The sequence below is a fragment of the Myiozetetes cayanensis genome, unplaced genomic scaffold, assembly GCF_022539395.1.
Source record: "Myiozetetes cayanensis isolate MyiCay16 unplaced genomic scaffold, myiCay2020 scf13, whole genome shotgun sequence".
Classification (NCBI taxonomy): domain Eukaryota; kingdom Metazoa; phylum Chordata; class Aves; order Passeriformes; family Tyrannidae; genus Myiozetetes; species Myiozetetes cayanensis.
The window spans coordinates 2,248,925-2,272,851 of NW_026086937.1; the positions used below are offsets into that span (position 1 = coordinate 2,248,925).

Sequence of the window (23,927 nt, forward strand, 5' to 3'; positions counted from 1 at the left end):
GCGCGGGGGGCGGCAGCCGGGGCAGGGGCCGCCCGCCGGCCCGGGAGGCGCGCGGGCCCCGGCGGGGCCCCGGCGCCGGGAGAAAGTAGTCCCGGGGCCTCCCCCTCGCGCCGCTGGAAGGGGTTCGGCGGCGGAGGCGGCGGACGAGGCGCCGCTCGGTGCTGCGGCTTCAGCTGATAATTGAAGGGAAGCGAGGCGGCTGCTGCCGGGAGGAGCGAGGCACGGAGCGTCTGCGGAGGCCGCACCGGGACAAACTAGGTACCCGCGGCCCCGCCGCTCGCTCGGGGGGCGCCGCGGGGGCGGGCGCGGGGCGGCGGGGCGCTCGCTGGGCCCCTGGACAGCCTCCGAGCAGGGCCTGTTGTGTCATCGCCGGCATTAGTCGAGCTGCCCTTCCTGGCGGCCCGGGGCAGGGGGAGGGGAGCGGCGCCATCCCGGAGCATTGTTGCAGAGGAGGGGGGGCGAGGGGGAGCGGGGACCGACACGGCGCCGCGCTGGTGAGTGTGTGTGGGGTGGCCCGGAGGGGGGCAGTGGGGCCCTCGCCGCCGAGGAAAGGGGTGGAAACGCAGCTGACAAAATGGCCAGGCAGTGCCCGGGCCCGCTGCGGGGACAGCCCTCGCCCCTCGGCTCTGCCGGGCCGCCCCTCCGCGGGCCCTGCGGGGCTGCCGATACAAAAGGGCAGTGTCAGTGTTGACACTGCCGTGCCGATTTCGATGCCCTTCCCCGTCTTCCTTCCCCCACTCCGCTGGGCCCCCTTTCCCCCAATGGCCCTTTCTTTCTTCCACTCGTCCCCCTTTTTATTTTTTCCCCTAAAGGAGCTATCGAATATCTTAAAGGAAAAAACACAGCAATTCCTCTTTCTTTCCTCCCTGCCCGGCTCGATAAAAATGTCAAATAATCGGCCGACGTCCATATTTCCCAAGGTTTTTTTTTGGGGGGGGAGGAAGAAGGTGGGCAGAGAGCAGAGGCGCCTGTGGGGTCGGACCCCAGGGCTGGCTGCCCACGAGGGGGGTTTATTTTCGCAGCCCAATGTCCTAGCCGATGTTTTTCTTGTTTTCGGTCGAGAAGCAAGTTGCCTGCTCCTCGGCGTTTGCTTGCATAATGCGTCGTACTTGGAGGCTGATCAAACGCTGGGTTCTGCCTTTCCTGCCTGGCTCTTCCTCCTTCCCCTTTCCCGGGGGGCTGGGCAGGGGGTCAGCTTTTGGGGTGCCGGTGGCACACGGAGGGGGGGGGGATTCCCGGCGGTGCCCCCGGGATCGGGGGCTGGCAGAGGATCCGAGGCCGGGGCTCTCGACAGCCCTGCAGGCCCGTCTTCCTGTGTCCAACTTTTTTATTGTTCCCCCTTCCCCTTCCCGAGCGCTCCCCGGGCTCTCCGGCGGCCGGGGCTCCGCACGGCTCGGCCGGCCCCGAGCCTGGACGGGCGGCCGGGAAACAAGAGGGGCAAAGAATGGAAAGTTGTGTCAAGGGCTCGGAGGGAAAAACATCGACGTATGGAACAAAGGTCCTGCCTGTGTTGGGGAGAGAGAGGCCTGCGTGTGAGGCCTGATTGTGTCGCATTTACACACGGGGAAGAAATGAGTGCTTGGTGCTGGCCTAAATTTATTCTGTGAGTCTGGCGTGCAACTTAAGAACGTTTTTAGAGAGCGTGCAGTTTGTTTTGGGAGTGTTTTTATTACGTGTAGCAATCCAGTAATAATTTTTATTTGAAATACTTTTTTTTCTCCCCCAAAAGGCTGTTGAGTTGGGTTTTTATTTTATTTTTTTTTTATTTCTTGCCTTGTTCAGCAGAAATAATATTGATGCAGAGCTTCTAACACTGTAATGCAAAACTTTGCTCAAACAGGGTAACTTTCACAGCTCATGTATTGTGTGTATTATGAATATTGAGCTTCCTGGTGCTTTAAAGGCTGTCAGAAAGAGGAGTTTAGTAGTTGCCACCTGATAAATCTGAATTACATCTACGATAATGAGAAAGAAGAGGAATTCTGAACACTTCAATTAATTTTACAGGATTTTCTTAGGGGAGCTGCCACTGTGGGTGTACTTTTGTAAGACTTTAAAAGCCAGTAAGCATTGCTGTGATTACTTCCGTTTATCTCTTGTATAGTCTATTCTTTCCAGCTCTTTCTCTTCTCTCCCATTCCCAAGGCTAGAGTTCTAATTGTACAGCACTGTTTTTTTCCTTTTTTTTTTCTTTATTTCTGCGATTGAGTTTTTCATTAAACTAAAAGTTTTTGAATATTTTATTTCACATACATATGTAAAAATGTTCATAATGGACATGAAAGCAGTACTTGAAAAATGGCTGTATAGCTTTCTATTGTTTGGTAGCCTATTTAATAAATATTGATAGGAATCAAATGTATTTATGAACATATTGGTATTTCAGTTTTTGTGGCTGATATCAATATTATGCTTAAACTAAGTTTAAGAACCGTTTTGCTGAGTAAATTCTGTAATTAATACTTTTTCAGGTTTTCAGAAGTATATGTTTTTAACTGGTGATAGTTTCTATATTTGTAAAATGCAGTTGATTGTGAATGGCTCAGTTCTGCATATACACTGGTTTTGGTCTTAAATTGAAAAGTATTTTTAGTTTTTATTGTTTAGTGTATTCTATTGTGTTAGAAATATAGGTAATCAATTTTTTTTCCCCATTCCTAGGGTCTTTCTGCAAAAACTATGAGTAGTAAACTTGAATTAACAGCTTTTAAGTCTTCATTCTCCAGATGGTTCCATAGGTTCCTAAACATGTCTTATCTGTTAGTAGAAAAATTGTAGGTCACCCACAGTGTGACATTACTACTTTATTAATATAGCAGATCTACTTCAGTAGGAGGGCTGACCTGTTGAGTAAGAGCTTGTGAAAATGGAGCCTTTTGATGTCTTGCAAAAGTTCAGCAGGCCAGAGTGACCATTAGGGAAACAACCTGCATCTTCCCAGTAAATGAATAATCAGAACTGGCATTCCCAATCAGGAATCATGCACAAATTCATTTGTTAATTTTCTTTGTTATGTTGGGTTTTAACTGTTTGTTTTCCAATGTAATGTAATGTAAACATTACAGGAAACAACATTGTAGTGAGGACTTGTGCTTATAACATCATTCCTGAATTTGAGGCCTACAGCTGCAGGCAACAAAGACACTGTTTCTTCTGCAGCAGGGTAGCAAAAACATAATGCATTTGGCTTTAGTGCCATGAGTGGAGACACGAGGAGTTTTTGTGGGGTTCCTTCACCACTGATAAGTACAGGTATTTACTCTGTGGCAGTCCAGAAACATAACCTGACTAAATTACTTTTTGTTTTTAAGCAGTGAAGCTGCAGCATAAGTAGGAAAGTTACTGTTTGGCTAAACTACATGTTTGTACTTAATTTGCAGCGTAAGTGAATCTCAGAACTCTCTGTGTTAATCTTACATTTATAGGCCATGCTATATTTTCTACCAAGCTCATTAGTAAGCAGCCTGTAGAACACTCCTGATGGTGAGTCTGTCTTTTGTCACACTGCAGCTGAATTATTGTGACAAAGTATAATCAGATCCCCAAGTTGTGCACCATGGTGTGCTTCTGCATTCTCAAAAACATCACCCATCTCCTGCTGGCCTGTTGGATGATCAGTGTCCTGTCCATCACCTGGCAAATTAGTAACCCTCCTGGAAAGCACTTTGGGGACTCTCTGACTCTTCACCAAGTTGTCACTGCCCCTTCGTTACTGACCCTGAAGATGGGAGGACATCTGTGTTGGTTTGGCTTTTTTTTAGTTTTTTTTTTATTTTAAGAGTAGTAGTTTACCTTTGGGTCAGTAGGTTTATTTTTCTGAAGAAGTAATACTTACTTTGAATTTGCTCTTCATATTTTAATCCATGTAGTATCATAACAGATTTATGGCAGTATATGAAGCAACCTCTTCCTGATTGTTTCCATAGCTCAGTTTTAGCTTGGGGTGTGATGTTGGTAGCAGCAAAACAAAGCCACATTAACTCTTTTTCCTCCTGATGTATTTTTTTTCCGATTTACATGAAATAAAGTGCTTTTCAAGGAGCAAAACTATTTTCAGACTTCTCACTGGTGATCAGTAATGAAAAAAATGCTTGTATGTAACTGCTTGTTTCAGGATGTCTTTTTTTTAACAAAGTGCTGAATTTGTGCTTTAAAGCTAATCAGTCTTCCATAAATCAAGACATTCTAGCTACATGTCAAGTGTACAGTCTGTGTGACAGGCAGGGCTAAGCCAACTGGCTCCTCCACTGCCTGCTTTCAGATACCAGCAGTGTTCAGAGTTGAGTTTTGAGGAGCAATTGTCCTCCTAATCCTGCCATCGAGTGAGTAGAATGTGCTGTGTAAATGTGCAGTCATGTTCTCCTGCAGTTGTGTCTGCAGCCGGCTTGGAGCACTCAGAGCACTCAGAACCGATCTGTTTGCTCTCCCTGACCATTATGAGGCTTCTCTTGCAATGCACTGACTGTTGCCAGTCTGACTCGACTCATGAGTGTCCTCAGTGCAAATATGGCAGCAAACTGCCATGTGAGAGCAGCAGAGAGTGGAAGGGAAGGCTTTTATATTGGAAAAATAGGAGAGTTCGGTGTATAATAAAATTTAATCACGGTGATCTAATAGTGGACTTTATATTGAAGATGCAGTTGTCATGCATGAACAATGGTGTTCAAGCCACAGTTGCCCTCAGTTGCTCCAGAAAAGCCTCTCTTGTCAAGATTTATGTAGTAAACCAGTTTGGAAAGGACCTTGGAAGTTACTTGGCCCTTTCCCATTTGACTTTATCTACCCTTGAATAAAGTTTGTCGTTGATCACAACTGATAAAAAGAGCTTCATTTTCTTGAGTGAGAAAGGGGAAAAACCCAACAAACCTACAACCTGTGTGTGGAGAAGAAAGTGGAAGGATTCTGCAGTGTGTAGTAATGCAGTGCTGGCTCATGGGGCAGGGGAGAAATCCCACTTTGAGTGTTTTCTGAATGCTCTGCTTTCATAGTGTCCACAACAAAGTGCACGTACTGAACTGCAAAGATCTGACCTTCATAAAAGGTATGAAAGGGTCTGAGTCACCTTCTGGAATGCAAACCTTGAGTTGCAGGGAGCAGTTTGGTATTTCAAAATGGAAACTGAGGTCCCTGGGACTTGTTGAACAAGAAGGGTGTTTTGAGATCTGAAAGGCGAAGTTTATGTCATGTCAGAGCAACTTGGTACTACCAACCTTTGTTCCAGTGCGTGGCATCCAAATAAATAAAATCACTGTAAAGGAGGGCAAAGATTTGCTAGCCTTTTGTAAAGATGGAAGTGAAAGAATACAGACATGTTATGTTTTGGTGTATGTATGTTTTTTGAGAACAAAGGTGTTAAAGTCTGAGAAGGCTCTCTAGTCCTGAGATAGGCATTAAACTCAACACCAGCCATGTGCACCTCCTTTAGATTTGAAGCGTGGCTGAGTATCAATTGTAATTAATGCAGAGCATTAGCTGTCATTTTTTACTTTGATTTTTCAGGAATAGTTCTTAGACCTATTTTTCCTAATAGTTTTACCTTTGTGACAAACTTGTGCCCCGAGATCTAGTCTTAAGCTATCTTTGTTTTAGAAAGCAAGTATGATGTTTTGTTTTCCCTCATCTTTCCCTGTCTCTGACTCCTGTCTTACTTGCCTTACTTTGAGCTTGTTATGGTTTGTCTTATCGGCTCTGGGTGGGAGAAATTCTCTCTGTACTGTGGGCTTTTCTGTGCTTGAAGTCTGTTCTGAACCTCTGCTCTAGTCCCAAGACTGCTGAGATGTGAAAGTGGAAGTACAGGTAAATAAACAGGGAAATAACAAATACACTCTTACGTAGTATCTTCTGAGTTGAAAGGATGGGGTTTTTGTAGGAGCAGGAGCAACATAAATGAGTTGAGGCACCAATCCAGGAAAGATGGAACCAATGCATAGGAACACTGGTGATGGTGGACTTCAGCATCCTCCTTGCCTGCCTCCCTCCAGTCCTAAAGAAGAGAAAAAGCACCCACCTGCATCCCTCCCATCTACCAAGGGACTCAAATGTCCTTGATATTGGTATAATTATTAGTTGAATACTTTAACTCCTGGAGTTAGTGAGAAGAAGCTGTCTTCACATCACTTACCTTTGTGCAATATGTGGTAGATGTGTGTTTTTGGACAAGGTAGTATTGTAAGATGTGGTTAAATCCCTCATGTGTTAAGATGTGTCAAATCCCTTATGTAATTAGCTTATTCAGTGTAGAGAGTGTCGTGTCCTGGAAGGTGTGTGCAAGGTAACTGAATCTCCTGATCACAGGTGAGATGTGGCTGTGCATTTACAGAGAACTAATGAAGAAAGGAACTGAAGGTGCATGTTAATTGGCTGTATGCTGAATATTAAATTGGAATTCTTCCTTCCTTAGAGAGTTTTCTTCCTCTTTATTTTGAGGTTATCCTTTTGCTAGTAATCAAATTACTGATTAGGAACTGTAACTCCTCCCTAAAACTTACTTTGTTTTGAGCTTTGCAATTGTTTCAGGTTGATGGCTTGATGAACTCATCCACTGTACAGGGTGAAGGGAAGGTAGGAAATCGCTCACTTGAACAAGAACATGCAGTCATAGTCAAACTGTGAATGAGCCTGAGTGAACTGCACCTGAGAAGAAGCTGCATGCCTATGTAGGTAGGTTTGAGATCTTGAACTTAAATAGCTGGAGAAAACACAATTTCAGCTGAATCTCAACTAATGGCAGTGATGGAAGCTGCATAACTTTGGCAAACTTTAAGCCAGGATTCCCAGTGTTAAAAGTTGTGCTTTAGAGACCTTCTGCCTGTTGTATTTAGCTGATAACTTTCTACTATAAAAGACTACTAATAAAAATTAAGAACTGCATTATACCGTAAGGTTGTGGATAAAAGAAGCTAGTTTCATTCCCTTCCTGAGTTACAAGAAACCTGGCAGAGGAACAAATCCATTTCTTTGCCAAAAATAAGATAACAAATATGCGTTCTTCAAATTTCTCGTGTGGCAGCTTTCAGTTGATGCAGTTCTGCTGCACGTTTGTAGACTTGCAACTGAACACAGCCATGTTTGATCCTGGACTCTTGACAGCCCCTCAGGACTTTCATCAGCACTTTTTGGGTTTGGAAGAAGCATTTTAAGAGAAACGCTGTTGCACACCTCAGTCATTTGATTGCTTGGTGGAGGGAGTGGAAACTGAGCTCTCTTCAGAGCAGCTGAAGAGGAAAGGTGAATTTTGTGAAATTTAGTACATGAAGGAGCAGTACCACTTAAATGCCTTCTATTAATGTTGAAATACTCAAGCACTGTGGTCATGCCTTTTTTTTTTTTTTAAATAGCTTAGGGCTTCTTTACATACTGTCTAAAGTGAACTGGAGTTGGAACAGAGTGGGCACTGAAGATTCCAACTTCACTGTGCTGTGTGCAGAGGAACTGAAGTAAGCTAGAACGTGAGAACTGTGTATTTAGAAACTGGAGCTAAATAGAGATGTAGTAATGTCAATTTTTGAGCATGCACTTAAAAATACAGTCACCTCTGAGACTCCACAGGCAAAGTCATCTTAATCTGTCACTTCCAAAATACAGTGCAGTGGACACACTTGTTGTTATACCTCATGGCTTTTAGAGGCTGCTTGGAGTAAAGTGTATTCTCTGGGTACTTCAGGCTTTTTCCTCTGTCACAGGCTTAGCCAAAAGGTGTTAAAACTATGCTTGTAACTTAAATAAAGCAGATTCCTCTTAGTAACAGGTCAGTGGATAAACAATGTAGTTGTATCATCTAGTTTTTAAAACTCTTTGCTTTATGTATTGAGTGAAGTCGGAGATCCTTTCAGATTGAGATGTCACACTGAAATGCTAACTGTGATTCCTGCTGGTAACACCTGTAGTGTCACAGAAACTCCTTGTCAACTCCCTCAACCTGTTCTCAGCAGCCTGGTGGTTGCTTCTGTTTGTGGGATCTATTTTGTAGTTGCAGTTTCACATCCACTTGAAGTTACTGGAAAGCCTGTTAGATCTCACCTGTACTCTTAAGGCAATTAATTTTATTTGCATTTTAGTGGTGTTGGAGCATATTAAAAACTTAATCAGAAGTAAGCCAAGTAGATTACTCTGCATCACAAAATTGAGTAGTGTGTTTTGATCTAAGACCTGTTCCTTTTCACCTAAGAAATTATTTCTTCCTTAGACTTGCAGATTTGCAATATTGCTTTCCTCCACCAAAATGATGTCATTTTATTTGGAAAGTCAGCTCAGTAAGATGGCAAATCAAAACCAGATAGCAGGTGATGTTACTAACTGATCCAACAGCAGAGTTCAAAGAGTATTTTGCCTTGGTCTGTTCCATAACCCATTCCGAAAAGTTGTCTTGAATGTTTGTAACTCAGTTACAGAATTTCTCTGTTGCACTTGGATATCACTGCTGTGTTTTTGTCTGCTGGTTCCACGTGGAGCTCTCTGCAGCAAATGGAGGAGCTGGTTTGGTTTCCAGAATCCATTAACTCTGGCACGTTCCCCCCTTGCCCCCCCGCCCCACACATGGGGCAGATATCAAACCCGAACATATGGGCACAGAGTGACACAGCAATTGAGGGATCAAGCTGGATAAACAACCTCTGCACAGACTAACCCTGTCCAAAAGTCTGGTATATGGTTTGTGGTTTTTTATTTTTAAATCCTAGAACTTGCTGCTTACTGCAATAACTTGCTTTGTGGAGGGATGTCTTCTGCCTCCCCTTCTCCTTCCCAGCAGAAGGTGTGGGGACAAGTTTTCTTTCCTCACTCGTAGCAGAGTTTCAGTGGTAGGTCCCATGGGACAAGAAGGACAAGAAGAACTTTGCAGATTGCAGAAAATATGGGTTTGCTTCTTTGCAGTGTCTTGTCTGAGTTCTTGTACCTTCTGAGAAAGCATAGGTGTTGTGATGACAGGAATGGTGTTCTAGGTACTTCCTTAGCAAAGAGATCAAAGCGGGGGAACAAACTTTTCCTAGGAACTGAGCCTTTAAAGAGATTTTTCTGCCCAAATGTCTCAGTCCTGAGCAACATCTCCCTGTCTTGAAGAACAACAGAACTTGTTATTTGTCAGTTGTCTGTAAGGACAATGAAGACTCTCCAGGAGCTTAATAAGAGACCTTGTAATGTCAAAACTATCGTCTGCTAATGTTGTTGATATATCACTTAGCTGCTTTTTAGATGGCTGAAAGTTAAATTTAAGTGCATGCCTTGGTTGTGTTTTCATACTTGCTTTTTTAATTCCCCATTCCTCCTGGGATATTCTTTCAGCATGTCATTTTCAAAATTTAGGGTCGTCTAATTTCCAGCCTGAAAGTTTCTCATAACTCTTTGCCTGCTAACTGTATCAATACGCTCCTCTCTTTTTAAGTTATTTTCTTCTCTTGATGTTTTACCCTTGGCACTTAAAAAAAGGCATTTTTAACCTTGTTGCCAGGCTAAATAATACAGGCTTTATTAGTTAACTCCTCTAAGTCTCTGTTGGAATTCATGTCTCTTGACCAAGGCCAGCTGTGATGGGATAGAGTATTCCAGATAACCCCTTTTTTACAAAAGCACTGCGAATTCTTGGTTACTCTGTAATGGTGTGTGTACCTCAGCCTTGGTGCTTTTTCCACCCCTCACCTCTTCCATTCTTCTCCAGTGCCACTCTGGGAGGAACTGGAACAAGACTTTTGTCAACTGGCTTGGCTGATAGCAACACTTTTGGGGTTCAGTTCTGAAGCATCTTCATGTTGGTTGGTATTATTGCTTCATAGCATTGCTAGTGTCTCATTGGAATAATTCACTGTTCCAGATTTGTGATGCATGCTTACTGTTTTGGGGGAGGGACAGAGGAGAAGAAAGGGAACTTCACTAAGTTTTGCTAGTTTGGAAAAAAAGAGTAGTTTTGAGGGAGCAGGTCTGTTTAGATAACCATATCACCTGGCTAGTTAAGTGGAAATAAGGCTGTAACAGTAATAAAGCTTTCATTTTATTTCAAAGTTTCCTTCTGTGGGTAATAGTCCTCCATCATTACAAATACTTTCTGTTAAACTCATACAATGATGCATTCTATTTGGATGTTACTTAACAGCAATTGGTTGTTTAAATAGTTTTGGGTTTAACAGAACTGAAATAAAATAATGAATGACCTCTCTTCTGTGAGCCTGGAAATAGTAGCAAGTGTCCTGAGTTCTGCTGTCAAAAAAACCCAACTCTTTTGCTTCTGGAGTCCACTGATGTTATTACTGAACTCGGATTTCAAGGTTTAATATCATTACAAGTTAAAAGTTACTGGCTGCCTTCGAGTGTTACAAATGTTTAAGCATCCGTGGCTTACAGAGACACTCATTTTCAGTTGTTTTCCTCAGTGTTGTGCCTTTGAACATTCAGAGTAGCTGTGAATATTTTAAGTCCTCCCATCTTTCAGATGTAGCTGTACTTAAGCCAAAAATACTCTTGCTCTAGTGTGTGTTTGCTGTAACCCAGCTTTGAAACTGGTGGGGTGGAAGCTGCAGTTCTCCTCAAAGAGTTCTTGTACTCTTTGCTAAACTCTGCCTCAGTGAGAATGTCTTTTTACATCCCTTCTGAGAGTAAACAAATACCATTTCTTGGCATTACTGACATAGGGAAGGAAGGCTGTCCTGTGAAAAGTACCTGAGAAAAAACAGTTTTTCTTTCTTAGGAAAGGAGAGAAATACTCCTGGAAATCCTGTCAACACTAAGGGGATGTCTTTTTAAGATGCAAATTGCTGTATTTCTTCTGATTCTCACGTAACTTGTGTGAGACATGGCTGAGTTGGGGCTTGTAAGTCCCTATCTCTGCTTTCTGTGTTATCTGACTTGTTGAAAGGCCTCCTTCAGAGGGGTTTGGGCTTTCTCTTGACGATATCAAAAGCAGGAAGTGACTGGTGCAAGCCCAGACCTGTGGCAGCCAGAAGCAGGAACTTAACCTATTGTAGAATATAGTGATTTAAATGTCTGAGTTTAGATATGTCCAAAATCAAGGTATTTTGTTACTACTTAATAGTGTTCTAGGTTATGGCAAGAAACTAGAGTTGCATCCGCTCTTGGTGTGTGTGTGCTGCATTGGTGGGAAGGTTGGTGGCTCAGCTTTGAGGTGGAAATAACCTGAAAATACAAATTTATGATGGCTATCATCTAAGCTGCTTTGTTCTTTGTACTTGCATAGACTGGAGTAGTGTTTGTGGTGGGACAGGGAGGAGAAGCTGCTGTAACTTCAGGTTGCTTCAACAGAGTTTGACAAGTTTTACTTGTGACAATTTGTGATCGATGTGTCAGGTTTTAAATTGTCTGTATCAACTTGTGCAGATGCAATCTGTGTATTTGACCAACTCCTTAAGTTTTGTGTGCTGATTTTTAATATGAAAATGGTCTGCACAGGCATAGGACTGATGCTGCTGATTGTGCTCTATTCCTGCACCCTCCAAGGTGTTTGTGGAAAAGAAGGGGTTTGAAATGATGACATGTTCAAAGGTAGGAACCTTGGATAAATATATGTAATAGAGACTGCCTTCTATTTAGTACACAAGACTTTCACTTAGGTTTGGATTAGAGGAATTAACTTTCTAATTTATCTACATGATCACTAGGATGTCTCCCAAGTACCTGGTACTCTTTGGAAGACAAGGTGGAGCTCAGCTGAGAAATGGTGTAGTGCAGACTGAGAGCTCTCATGTCTTCAAGGCTGACCTGCTTGTTTTCTCTCCTTTGTCTCTGCTGTAACTTCAGTAGTAAGTTAAACCTCGAATGAAGATTATAAGGAAGTGTAATCACTACTAAGCTTAGGAGTTAAAAAAAAAATACAGGTGTGTTTGGCTCAGAATGTCTGTCATACTTGAATATGCACAAAATGTTTATGCTGTCATTTTAATTAAAGTGTCCATGATAAAGCACAGACTGCAGTACAACATCTGAAGTGTTTTTCTTAAAAATGAACAAGGTATGCCTGAAACTTTCAGGCTGTTATCATGCAGCTGTGCAATGTAATAAATATTGCCATGTTAGTCATATGCCTATGGCTTATGCTGTCCTTGATGCATGAAAAAAACAACACCAGACTGCTGGTTTTAAAATTCAATGATAGATGCTTTATACCCTCCACTTGCTAACTAGTTAAAATAGACCTTTCATAGAAAATAGTTGAAACTGTTTCTTGGTAGGTGACTGCAAGTTTGGTGAGCAGTGTTTTCAGCAACTTTCAGTTCTGTGGAAGAGGTGTGTGTTGCACAGATCAGGCTGTTTTCAGATTGCAGGACACAGTATCTGCATCCCAAAATTGTTCTGCCAGGAGAGCCTTCAAATACAAATTAAACACACAACTAAATTTTGAAAAGCTTAGAAAAAAGAGTCAAAGTCAGTGCAATTCATTTAGCATCTTTGATAGGTAATGGGGGTTGGAGGTGCCAGGAGATAGTTGATGGGAGAAAAGATGTATTTCAAGACATGGGGAATTAGAGGTAGTAAAGATACTCATATTAGTAGAACATTTCTTTGTGCATTAATCATGTGTGGGATGGGGGTGTGCATGCTCCTAGCTGAGTATCTTTAATTAACAAAGCAGATATAGGACTGAGAGAGGCTGCAAGCTTTATGAAATACCTACATTTTATATTTGCTATGATAACATACTGTGCTGAGGGCTGGGAAGGAAGAAACTGCTCACTTCTGGGCCTACATGTATTTCCCCCTCTTTCTTTATGAACCTGTCTACTTCATATTCTTTTATCTTTCCTTGAAGTCACTCCATTCTCAGTATGTATTTTACTCACATCTTGTAAAGAGAGTTATTCTGCCTTGCACTGTGATGAAGGTGCCCTCTCCTGTTAAATATCCTTTTGTTTGTCTTCCTTACTAGTGCATTTTATGAAATGGCTTATAATAAATAGTAAAGAGTATGATGTGGAGTAGTTCTGGATATTTTTTAAAGAAATAAAAACAACCCACAAAAATAAACCAGTAAGACAAGAAATCTTGCACAGGAGTTAAGTGAACTTTGCTTCCAGTTGAGTGTCATATTAACAGTATGGGATTATTTTTGTGTTTGCAAAAATGTCTTTAAGGAGTGTAGCAAGATGGATGCATGGCTTTGCTATCACAGCAGTTCTGTCACTGATGTGCACACAGAGTACTTGGGAGAAACACTGCCTTCCTCTCCTCTTTCTTACCCTATTATCTTTCACTCCTAGACAGGGCCAGAACTGATGTGTTGTTTGGGGCAGTCAGTTGTAGGTTCACTCGTAAGGCACAGTTAAACATTAGTGTAGGATGAAAGGTCACCTGTATAGGAGATGACTCTTGAGTGTTCTGATTGGGTCACAGCATTCTGCAAGAGCAAAGGCTTATCAAATCAGCCATTGTAATATCTAGTTCTTAAATAAGCATTTTGCTCAAGCTATACAAAGCTTACAGCTCTGCTTATCCCAAATACGGTGGAGCTGTGGAGAAACTCTGTTCTTCTCAAATGTATTCTATCATCAGTCTGTGAATCCTTACAGCACATCACAGCAGCAGTTTGGCTGAAGGTACCAAAAGACATTGGAGAGACTTAGGCAGCATTTCCTGGGTGATCGACTATTCACAAGGAATTCAGGCTTTGACAAACCTGACCATGCTGTGACCTTAGGAAAAACACCTTATTAGTGTCAACTTGTTAATCCAGTGAACTGTAGCATATGGGCGTAGTTACATTTGTTGCTTGTGCAAGGAAAGTGTGTGGGCAGCCTGGGAAAGATGAGGTGAAAATCACTGGGGAGGTAAAGCAGAAAAACGGCCTGGTGGTACTTGCACAGATGTCAAGGAAGAGAGGAATTTGTAGCAGGCTTCTCTTGTCTGTGTCAGGATTCGGTGATGGTGAGTTCTTGTCTAGCTTGAAATCAAGACTAAGTCTGGCATCCTGCTAGAAAGCCCTTGAAAGAGCTCTAATGTAAGTTCAGCATCTTAACCTTCAGTATTCAGGTTCTTGGGATACTCATTTCCCTTTCCCATTCTCTGTAATTTCCACGGGCAGTGCCTTGTTCCCACAAAGCTGTTTGATTTATTGAGTGCTGGAAAGATGTGGATGTGCAGAGTGGAGTAGACACTTGTCAGTAAAGTGTACCATAAAGTTGTTTAATTCTTTTTAAAGCTCTGCATTTTAACAACTTTTCCTATGACTGTAAAAGTTTGAACCTCCCTAAGATACAGTTGTGGAAGCCAATATTTTATGTTGTTCTGTGTAGTTAACATGAAAGAATAGCTCTGAGCACTGTAAAGTCATGATCCTATCAATGGTAGGATCAGCTTAAAGACAACTTAATCCTGAGCATTTAGCAGGTGTTTCTTGGGGTGTGCCTTCCTTTTGTTCAGCCTTACACAGAACTTCTGTTTCTCTATGCAGATATTTGGTAGGTGGTTCAGTTCATGACTTCATACACGGTAAATGTCTTTAATTGTGCCTGTGTCAGTGATTTGGTATGTGTATTGGAGCTTGCTCCTAATTACGTCACTGTAAGGTCTAACGTAAATGCATACATTTATTTTGGTGGAGGAAAAGCTGCTATGGCACATAATTCCAAGATGCCACTGCTTTGAGGGCTGCCCAGTGTAGAAACCTTCACTGTGTTTTAACCCCTTTGTTTGTTGTTGCACTGTTCCTGTGATAGCCAAAGATCTGTATGCAGATGCAGTGCCGAGGAAGCCGGAAACTTAACCTGTTTTAATTGGGTTTCTTCCTCAACAACTACAATTACACCATTTCCCAGATGGTATCATGTGGCGTAGGAATCTTGCTATGCATTAGGCTGTGACCTTTTTTGTGGAGCATTTGGAGAGAAGTCTTTGTCTGGGAGGATGGCAAAACCTGCTGAAGACAGTGCAGGAAAGGAGGCCTCAACATCAGCCTGAGTCAGTGCTAGGCATCAGTGAGTAGAAAAAACAAAGCAAAACTCGTTAAAACCTCCTGATTTGTCCAAAACTTGTCTAAATTATATTTTGAAGCTGCAAAAACCTGAGACCCTTTAGGTAAGTAGAGAAAGATCAATACTCACCCTTCCACCTGCCCTTGGAAACATAAATTATTTTTTTGAAGTTGTTTTTATTTTTAAAGTGTTTTTCCTCAAGACATGCTAGTTTGAGCGAACAGACTTCTCAACTTTTGATATTTCTATGTGTAGACTAGTTTAAAGCTGAAGCTGGATATTATCACAATGAAGACCCAGTCTCCTCCCTCTTTACCTTGTTTTCAAGGTAGATCTACATAAGACTCTTAGACCTGTAATCTTGGGTTTATCTGTGGTGCACTTCTCTAATCTGCGTGTACAAGTCAACTGTTTTTTGTTTTTTCTTCCAGCACAAATTTCTGTGAGATCTAGTCTCTGAATTTTTTCACTTTAGGGGCTAATTAAAGTTTTTTGTTTGTTTGTTTTTGACTCCCCCCTCCCAGTTGTCTGGAAGATTGCAGAGATTATCTCGTGGTAATTTAGACTGTGGGTGACCAAACTATGTTTTAGCAGCCACTGAGCTCCCTAGGTCTCTCTGTAATTTAAGACAGCTTGGCAAAAGTTGCTGAGGAACTCGGCAGGGCTCAGGCAGCCTGCCATGCTGCAGCTTGGGGCTTGTATTGTCTAACAGGCTCTGCAGGTAGGACACGGCTTTGGACCATTGCACTGTTTGTCTTGTGCTACTGCACTTGGTTTTGCTCGAGGGCTGTGTGTGCCAGATGCAGGTGAATGGCAGGCTGCAAATAAGGCACCATCTGGTCTGTGGCGTTAGAACAGAGCAGAGGCTCGGTGTTGTAGCAGGAGGTGCTGCATTCAGGCTCGTGTGTTGAAGTAAATGGAGCTGTGCAGCTCGAAGGCAGCTGGGCATTAAGCACTGGGCAGGGCAGATTGGGAGTCAGGGATGACTTTGGGTACTTCTTGGTTTTACTTACGTGGCAATAATGAAATCAAGCTTCTAAATTGGAACTTGCACTAATCACTCAACTGTTGTTTTTTGTTTTGGTTTGGTTTTTCCCTTTTTTTATCACTGGTAATAAATGTGCCCTGTCCCAACTTTGCTGCACTATTTACTTGGTCTTAGCTTGACCACCTGCTTTGTAACTTTTCTTCTCCTCTGGCAGTGTCACTGATCTGTTCTTCACAAAGAATTCTGTGCCTTCATTCATGTCTCAGAATGCAGAAGGTGAAAGTTTCTCATTCAAATTCATTCCTGTCTTCTGAAGAGAACCTTCTCCTTCATTCTAGCCAGGCAGCGTGGTTTTTATAATGTTAGTGAAAGGTTAAGCCACCATACAGATACTGACTTCTGGCTTCTACTGAACAAGGAGGATGGATAAGCTGACAGTGAAGGTCAGATAAGATTTTACTTTTATTGCTTGTGATGGTTTTTATTGGGAGTCTGCAAGAAATGAATTCACAACAATTCACTCTGGGTACAAACAGCAGAGTTTTGGTCAGAATTTGGCTGCTGGAAAATATGTTCCTTTTCATTGGAGAGATATGAATGCTTTTGTTTAATTTTAAAAAGGAAAAGAACTATGGTTTCCATTGCTACTAACAGGCTGGAACCACACCTGTTTGAGCACCAGGTAGCAGAACTGCATATTGAGACTCTGGTAGGGTAAATGTTGCTGTCTTGCACCTTGTTAGTAAGTAACAGTGGTTTTAAAGTTCCTGGAGAGGTGAAGTCAAGCTCTTGATGTAGACTCTGATTTGGCAGAGAAATTTCTCTCTGTGACACAAATGTGCAGCAGAACAACCTTAGAACACGTTTGTTCCTCACTTTTCCTTTCTTTGCCATTGCTGTGCTACAATGGGCAAGACCTGCCAACAAAGAGCTGAACTTAATGCATAGCTGACTGAGAAACCAACGTGAAATAGAACACTGAATTCAGACTGAGAAGCTACAGGTGTTGTAAACATGAAAATATTTTCTTGAAGTGTTGAGTCCTCGCCCTCTGCCACTGAGAGAGCATTCTCTTCCTTCATTAATGAATTCAAGTCAAACCATACACTGGAGGAGAACTTATATGGAACTAGTTTGGACATGTTACAGATGGTGACAAGGAAGGGTAACAAACTTGGCTTATTTGGAGAAGAACAACTTCATTATTTGAATTTTTTTACAAGGGCAAATTCTTTGAAAGAAGTTGTCAATAAATGTTCAAAGAGATTATTTTTATAAGTAACTCCATTACTGATATACTCAAAACAAAGAGGAATAGTTGCTGTTGACAACACTTTTAATACACAATGCAAAACTATAGAGAAGTGAGAAAAAATTAAATGCTTTCTATTTTTCCTAACTTCTCATTTGAATGAGGATCAAAGATCTGAATGATGCTTGTGGTGTTTCATGAACCAAAGAGTGATATAAATTCTAGTATTTCTGTTCTTGATGAACATAAGAGAAACAAAGCACTGAGGTGGCAGAACTGAAGGTGTTCACTATCAGTGTTAGGTAGCCCCTTCACCAGCTTGCAAGAACTCACTTAAGATCTAGTCCTGGTCCAGTTTGCCAGTGCGTGAATATGGTGATTTCCTTTCCTTCAGTGATGAAATGAAGCTGTGGATTCCTGTGTACCACGTGCTGGGAGCACCAGTTTTACAATCAGACCTGAGACACCTGAACCTGCCCGTGTATCCTGTGCAGCCATACCCAGAACAGGACATGAGCAGGTTTTTTTGGTTCCTTTAAGCTATCAGATGAATGGGGTTGTTCTAACTTTTGCAGGTGCTTCTTTTTTCAAACTTGTGGCCCTCCAGACAATCCATAGGCTTCTCTTGGTTCTTGAACTGACAAGTTGCTGTACTGTTGACTGCCAGTGGCACCTGTACTTCTCTGTGATTTTGAGTAGTGTCCCATTTGCTGTTTCAGCTTGACTTTTCCCCAGTCCAGAAGGACTCCCTGAGGTTCTGGCTGTGGCATTTAGGCCTATCCACCGTTGTATTGCTAAGGGAATGAGCATTGTCAGTTCTTGGTAATCTTCATGGAACAAGTTTTCAGCTTCTTCTGGGTCACTGAAGACATCTCCAGTTTGTTTTTCCACACCAGGTCCTCTGAAAGGTCTCTGCAATCTCAGACGTCAAATTCAACTGACCTCCTTAGAGCAGAGGAGAATGTCTTCTGAAATTCTTAATCATTGTCACAAATCTGTTTTGATCAACACTGGAGCCCGTGATTTAGATGTATTTAGATCTTCCCTTAAACAATACTGGACATCCTCAAACCACCATGTCTTTTGCACAGGTATCTTCCAGTCCTTTCCCCAGACAAAGTCAGTAGGTAGGGATGCTGCTTTTCTGGCTTGGGATTATGGCACATGTGACCTGTTGGATCACACAGTCCCAACAACCTGACCATTCCTCTAGCAGATAGTGTTTGCATCATTTCAGAAGCATTTTCAGTGTTCTTATCTCCTGTGGGAACTTGTAAGTCTCCAGTTTCAGGTGATAATATTTGAACTTTCAGTTAGCAGAATAGTTCCCCCTAGTTCCAGCCATGAGATCACAAATGAAGATATTTTTGGCTCTTTCCCTTTCTCTTCCCAATCTTTGTCTATGTGTCATTAGAGACACATAAACATAGATTCAGTTTAGAGACTCTAAGCCTCGTGGTTTCATCCTTTCAGGTTTGAAGCCACCAGTTTTACTGATTTTTGTGAAGGTGACCTTTGGCATCTCCCCTCTCTTGGCTGGAAGGCTGGGCAAGATTTAGGCTCGTGAGAGACTGGGTAAGGGCAAGCTGATTCCTAATTCACCAGGGCCCAGAGGCTGCCATAATCTTCTGATGGCTGTTTGTTGTAAAGTCACTGGAACAGAGGGTAACTCCCATTCCTTTACTGATTTATTTTATTACTGTTTTTTTTTCCTTTTGAGTCTGTAGCTTGAGTGTATTTATGGCCTCCTGGTATTTGAGGAGTTTGCCGCAGTATCCGTTCCTTTCTTTAGTATGTGGGGTATTTTTGAAATGGTTAAGAAATGCTTCCACATGAATGATTGTAGAGTAGCTGAATTAGAAAGAACTCTTCCACTGTAAATGAATCTAGGAAGAATGTTGTGCTGGAGCTTTTCTCTTTTTTTGTTGGCAATTCGGAAAAATCCCTGGATTAACAGCACATGTGTTGTCATATTTTACTCAGTGTAAAAAAGGACAAGTGAGCTAGTCCTAAATCTGTGGTATCTCCAGAGACTCCTCTGAAATTTGTAGCTTACATGCTGGTTTTCCGTACTGGCTCATCCTAGTGCAGGTTACTGGCCTGCACTCTTGAGGAGCCGAAGTGGCAGGAGCGCTCTCAGAGCTGGGGGGATGTTCTGTTGTCGGGGCTGGCAGTTGAAACTTCTCAGAACGAGAGGTCTCCAGTGATCTGGGGTTGTGCTTTCAGCAGGTGTTTGGATGATATGATCTCGAGAGATCCTTTCCAGCCAAGGTATTTTTAATCATTGTGACTTCAACTCTTGTACTTCAGTTGAACCCTCCATCCAAAAGGCACCTGCTCTGACAGGGTTTGCCTCTCTGTGCTGTTAAACTCCACTTGTCTACCCATCAATACCTTATTAATGTCTTCAGAGAGAGGTGACAAAAGTGAGGCAGTTCTTTAAATCTGTAGAAATTCTATGCCTGAGGGGTAGAAATCGATTTCTTCACAACCAGAACAAACCTCCTTGATACCTACTTGTCCATCGAGTTAGCAGTGAGGAAATGTCACAGTATTAGGAGGCTGTACAGGCTTGTTTGTCCTGAAGATTCTTCTGTATGTACTGAACTTGCTCTAGTGTTTGTGCATGCATTTCTGTGTGTAGTTTTCTAGTTTTCCTTTAGCACTGCTGAAGGAGAATACAAAAAGAATACAATCCAGCTGAATATATGATTAAGTATGATTTTGTGTGGTTTCTGTCTCAAAGGAAGTTTATCTAATCCAAGTCACCATGTGAGTTTTCCATCATGAGATGCAGTGCAGCAGGTAAGTTATAGTGTGCTCTGGCATCTTTGAATCATGTAGAGCTGTTGATGGGGGGAAGGCAGAAATGGAAGCAGATAAAAACTAAATGGTAGCTTGGTCTTGCTGCGTTGGAAGAAGAAGAGTTTGTCTTTCCTTAAGGCTCAGTGCTTTCCTGCAGCTGAGTGTCCCAGGATTTGCATGAATGCAGCTGCACCTTGCAGCTCAGTGGAGAACGTAGCTTTCCCTTGTTTGTGCATAGAAAATTGCTGTCTGGAAGAAGGGAGGCATGATGAGAATTTAGGAAATGTTGCAGAAAATTTTCCTAGGAAGTTTTCGGTATGTTGTTTTATCTACTCCCTAAATTCTTCTATGAACTACTTCTACAGTTAGAAGGGATGAGAGTCTGCTAAATTGAAAATAGAAGCTTCTGCCTGCATGGAGCTTTGACATGAAATTTATGTTTCAAGGTGAGCACCTCACTGGAGAAAGAATTGAGCAGAGTGGATGACTACTGAGTTTGGAGAGTACAGCAAGGGAGAATATTGTGTCAAAATCAGCTGCACAACACTGAGTTTAAAGCAACTTTCTGGACTAAGAACTCAATTTAAGCTGGTGAAGTAGCAGAAGTAATTGAATGAGTACTTGCAAGTGCTTGCTTGTAAGGCAAGAAAATAGGTGTGTGTGTCGGCAGGTAAATAAGGAGAATCTTGTGAGCAGTGAGCAAAAATGAGGTGCAGTGTGAGATCAGTTGAAAATGAAGTAATGTAGATCTAAAACAATTCAGAAGTTACTAAACTATAGGCAGTAAGTCCTTCAGTTTAGTTGCAATTAAAGTCTTAACTCTTGAATGTGTTGTATGTTTGTATATTTAGAATGTTGTTTCTGTCTTGAGTGACTGGATTTACCACAGAAACAGCTGAACAAGGAAATGAATGTTGTCTACACTGAAGTTAAATGAATACAAATCCGAAGTCTCAGACGTAATATTTTCTGATATGTCCGCCAGACTCGGAGTTCTGGCTGGCAAGATGTGCAGCTTGCTGGAAGAAAATGTTCTGAACTTACCAGGCACATAAACATCCTCCTGCCATGTCCTTCTCCCCCCTTCTTTTGCCTAATGCTGACCTCAGGGCAGTAAGTCTTCGCAGTTTTGAGGCATTGGGTTGCTGCAGCAGCATTAAATAAGGCACAGGGTTTTTTGGGCCAAGGTATCAAAGAGAAAATGTGCTGAGCAGTGTACTGAGCTCAGCCCCAAGCAGATAACAGGTATTATAATGGAGCATTATGGGCAGAGGTGCTAGGCATGTCCTGAAATGTTCTGGAAACTGAAGTGAAAGAGCCTGAAAGAATTCTTGCATTACCAAGATTCCTGCAAAGAACTTAAAAATCCAAACAAACAAAAAACCCAAACAAACAGGTTTTAGGGCTCACACAGGTAGATTAGGAGGCTCTTGTGAAAGAGCTCAGTTCATTTTTTATAGGTGTTGTTGCTGGTTTGCCTTGTTACTCTGTTAGTGGCCCCAGAACCCACTGGAGTTGTTCAGTTTTCCTCTCTTTTCCTCTCTGTAGCCTGTGTCACAGCTCCTTTCCAGCTCCCACTATCCTTCAGGGAGTGATCAGGGTGTTAAGTAAAAGCTCATCCAGGCTTGTTGTGGAGTTGCCTGTTTCCTCTGTTCGCTTCAAAAACATGGGAGAGGGTTACTCATTTCCTGTTGGCTTTCCCACTAGGATAAAGGCTCATGACAAGTTAGCAGGTAGTTTTTGTCTTGTGTTCCTGTAGAACCTCTCCAGGCAGTATGTTGGCTGTCCATCAGCTGCAGTGTTTGCAAGAGGTATGTTAGGTCTGCAGAAATTAATTCGAGTTGCTTTCCTGTACAGTGACGAAGATGACTGTAAATAGTAATCACACAATGTTTGCTACAGCCCAGGAACACTCTGCAGGATAAAAAGCATTGGATACCAGTGCTGTTCCATGGCTTCAGAAGATCTGTTGTGGGTTTATTTGAAATACTGGCTTTTGGAATTCATCCTCACTCTAAAGAGTCTGCTTACAATGAGAGCATCTGTGGGCCAGTGCTTTGGCATCATTACAGCTGGGAACATGGAGTCATGAGACATTAACTAAAGTGGTCTGTTTGCAGATAACTTTATGCTAGAAGAAGGCCTGAACTGAAAAATTCCAAAATCACAAAGTTAGCCAACAGAAGCATGGAGATCTGATGTACAGTTGTAGCTTTTTCTTATTGATTGTGGGTGTGGGGAAGAATGTTCAGTGTAGCTGAGGAAATGATCTTAAAATCTGACAGGACTGCAGCGGTACATTTGGCTCATCTCTACTGGGTTGCACATTTCCTTTAAATTTAAGTGTCTAAAGATGGGAAAGAATAAACCAAGTGCTTAGAGTGAGACTCACATATGGAGGGACAATGAGAGCAGTTCAGATTTAGGAACCTCAGGGCTCTCGTGGTTCCAGCATGTGGAAGACACAGTTGTGAAAAGATCTCTGTTGCTGGACTGACTGGGCACATGGTGTTGTGTGGCTTCAGATACTTGCAGTGAGACTTAAGTTAGTGTTTTGATGTTAAAGGTCACAGCTGAATCATGAAGCAGCATTATATTAAAAAGCAAACTGGGAGTCAGATGGTAACAAGTACACAATAAGAAATGCAGTTAAGTTGAATGGTTTCAATATAGAAAATAATTCTGGACATTATCTTGACTTGACAGATGCCTTACAGGGTAAAACAGCTGTCATTTCATTCTTCTACACAGCTGAAAATATCGTGTGCATGACAGCACATTGTGCTGCATAACTTCTGAGTCTTGTTCAAGTGTCTGGCTAACCCAGTGCTGTGGTTTAACCTCAGGCAGCCACTCTCTCACTCACTGAGTGTTCAGCCATCTCCAGGAGAGCAGGGCCCCATGATATACAATGCTGACCTGGGGAGGAAAACACCATCACTCCAATATCCTCCCCTTCCTCCTCCTTCTCTCCACTTTATCTCCTGAACATGATGCCATGTGGGCTGGAATATCCCTTTGGTCACTTGGGATCACCTGTCCCGGCTCTGTCTCCTCCCATGCACCCCCAGCCTCCCTCCCAGCGTGGCAGTGTGAGAAGCAGAGAAGGCCTTGGCTCTGTGTAAGCACTGCTCAGCAAGAACAGAAACACCTCTGTTATCACCCCTGTGTTCCACACAAATCCCAAACACAGTCCCATACTAGCCACTAGGTGGGAAAGCGTGTGGCTCAGCTGGCAGAGCTCTGGGTGAACCCTGCTCCTTTCAGAAGGAAACCTGCTGGAATGCACATTGAGGTGGGACAATAGTTCTGGGGCAACCATTTTGTAGTAGGACAGGACTAAAAGTTTGACAGTAGAGAGTTCCAACCTCACTTGACCTTTTCTAGGGGGAGACACTACTCCTTTCATAAAACAGACAAAATGCATCTCATTTCTCATAGTAAAGAAGATTGTTTGTTTGTTTGTTTGAGTACAAGGAAACAAAAAGAGAATGCACAACAATATTTGACAGTGCCTGTGATGGACTTCAGTTACACCCCCAGGTAGGGCTGGAACCTCGGTCACTTTTCAGCCTGGTTAATGCTGGGCTTTGTTTCTTACCTCGGTATTTACAGAGTGCTGCCACTTACACTCTCCTCAGGTTGACTAATCTGACAACACCAGCAAGCTGGCAGGGTTTCCAGCTATTCCAGCCTTTTTCTGTTTCATTGTGAACCTTTTTGTGCTCTAAAGTGTAAGAAGTTGTAGACTAATGGTGCCGTGTATTACTGCAAAGCTTTAAAACCTTCCTGTCAGTGGGAATATTGGTTATGATGAAGGAGCTGGAAATAATTGTGAAGGTGGGAAGCTCACCTTTGGAGGAGGAGGGTTTACAGCTTTCTTGGCTCTTAGTCATCAAGACTTCTAGCTCTAAGGTTCATCAAACTACTGTGTTTTGTGGGGCTGTGTATTTTGTGCTTTACTGACATTCTT

General features: G+C 42.4%; 1 protein-coding gene across 6 annotated transcripts in view; it reads left to right on the forward strand.

The window, feature by feature from the left end:
* The first annotated feature begins 91 nt into the window (after positions 1–91).
* Positions 92–23,927, forward strand: part of TRIP12 (thyroid hormone receptor interactor 12) — a 77,177-nt gene continuing 53,341 nt past the window's right edge. For 3 of the 6 annotated variants that reach the window (XM_050307723.1, XM_050307726.1, XM_050307728.1), the window contains exon 1: positions 92–258. The gene's annotated coding sequence lies outside the window, so the exon portion shown is untranslated. Of the gene's footprint in view, positions 259–1,481; positions 1,604–23,927 lie in introns of those variants that run through there. The other 3 variants (XM_050307725.1, XM_050307729.1, XM_050307724.1) reach the window with 2 other exon arrangements.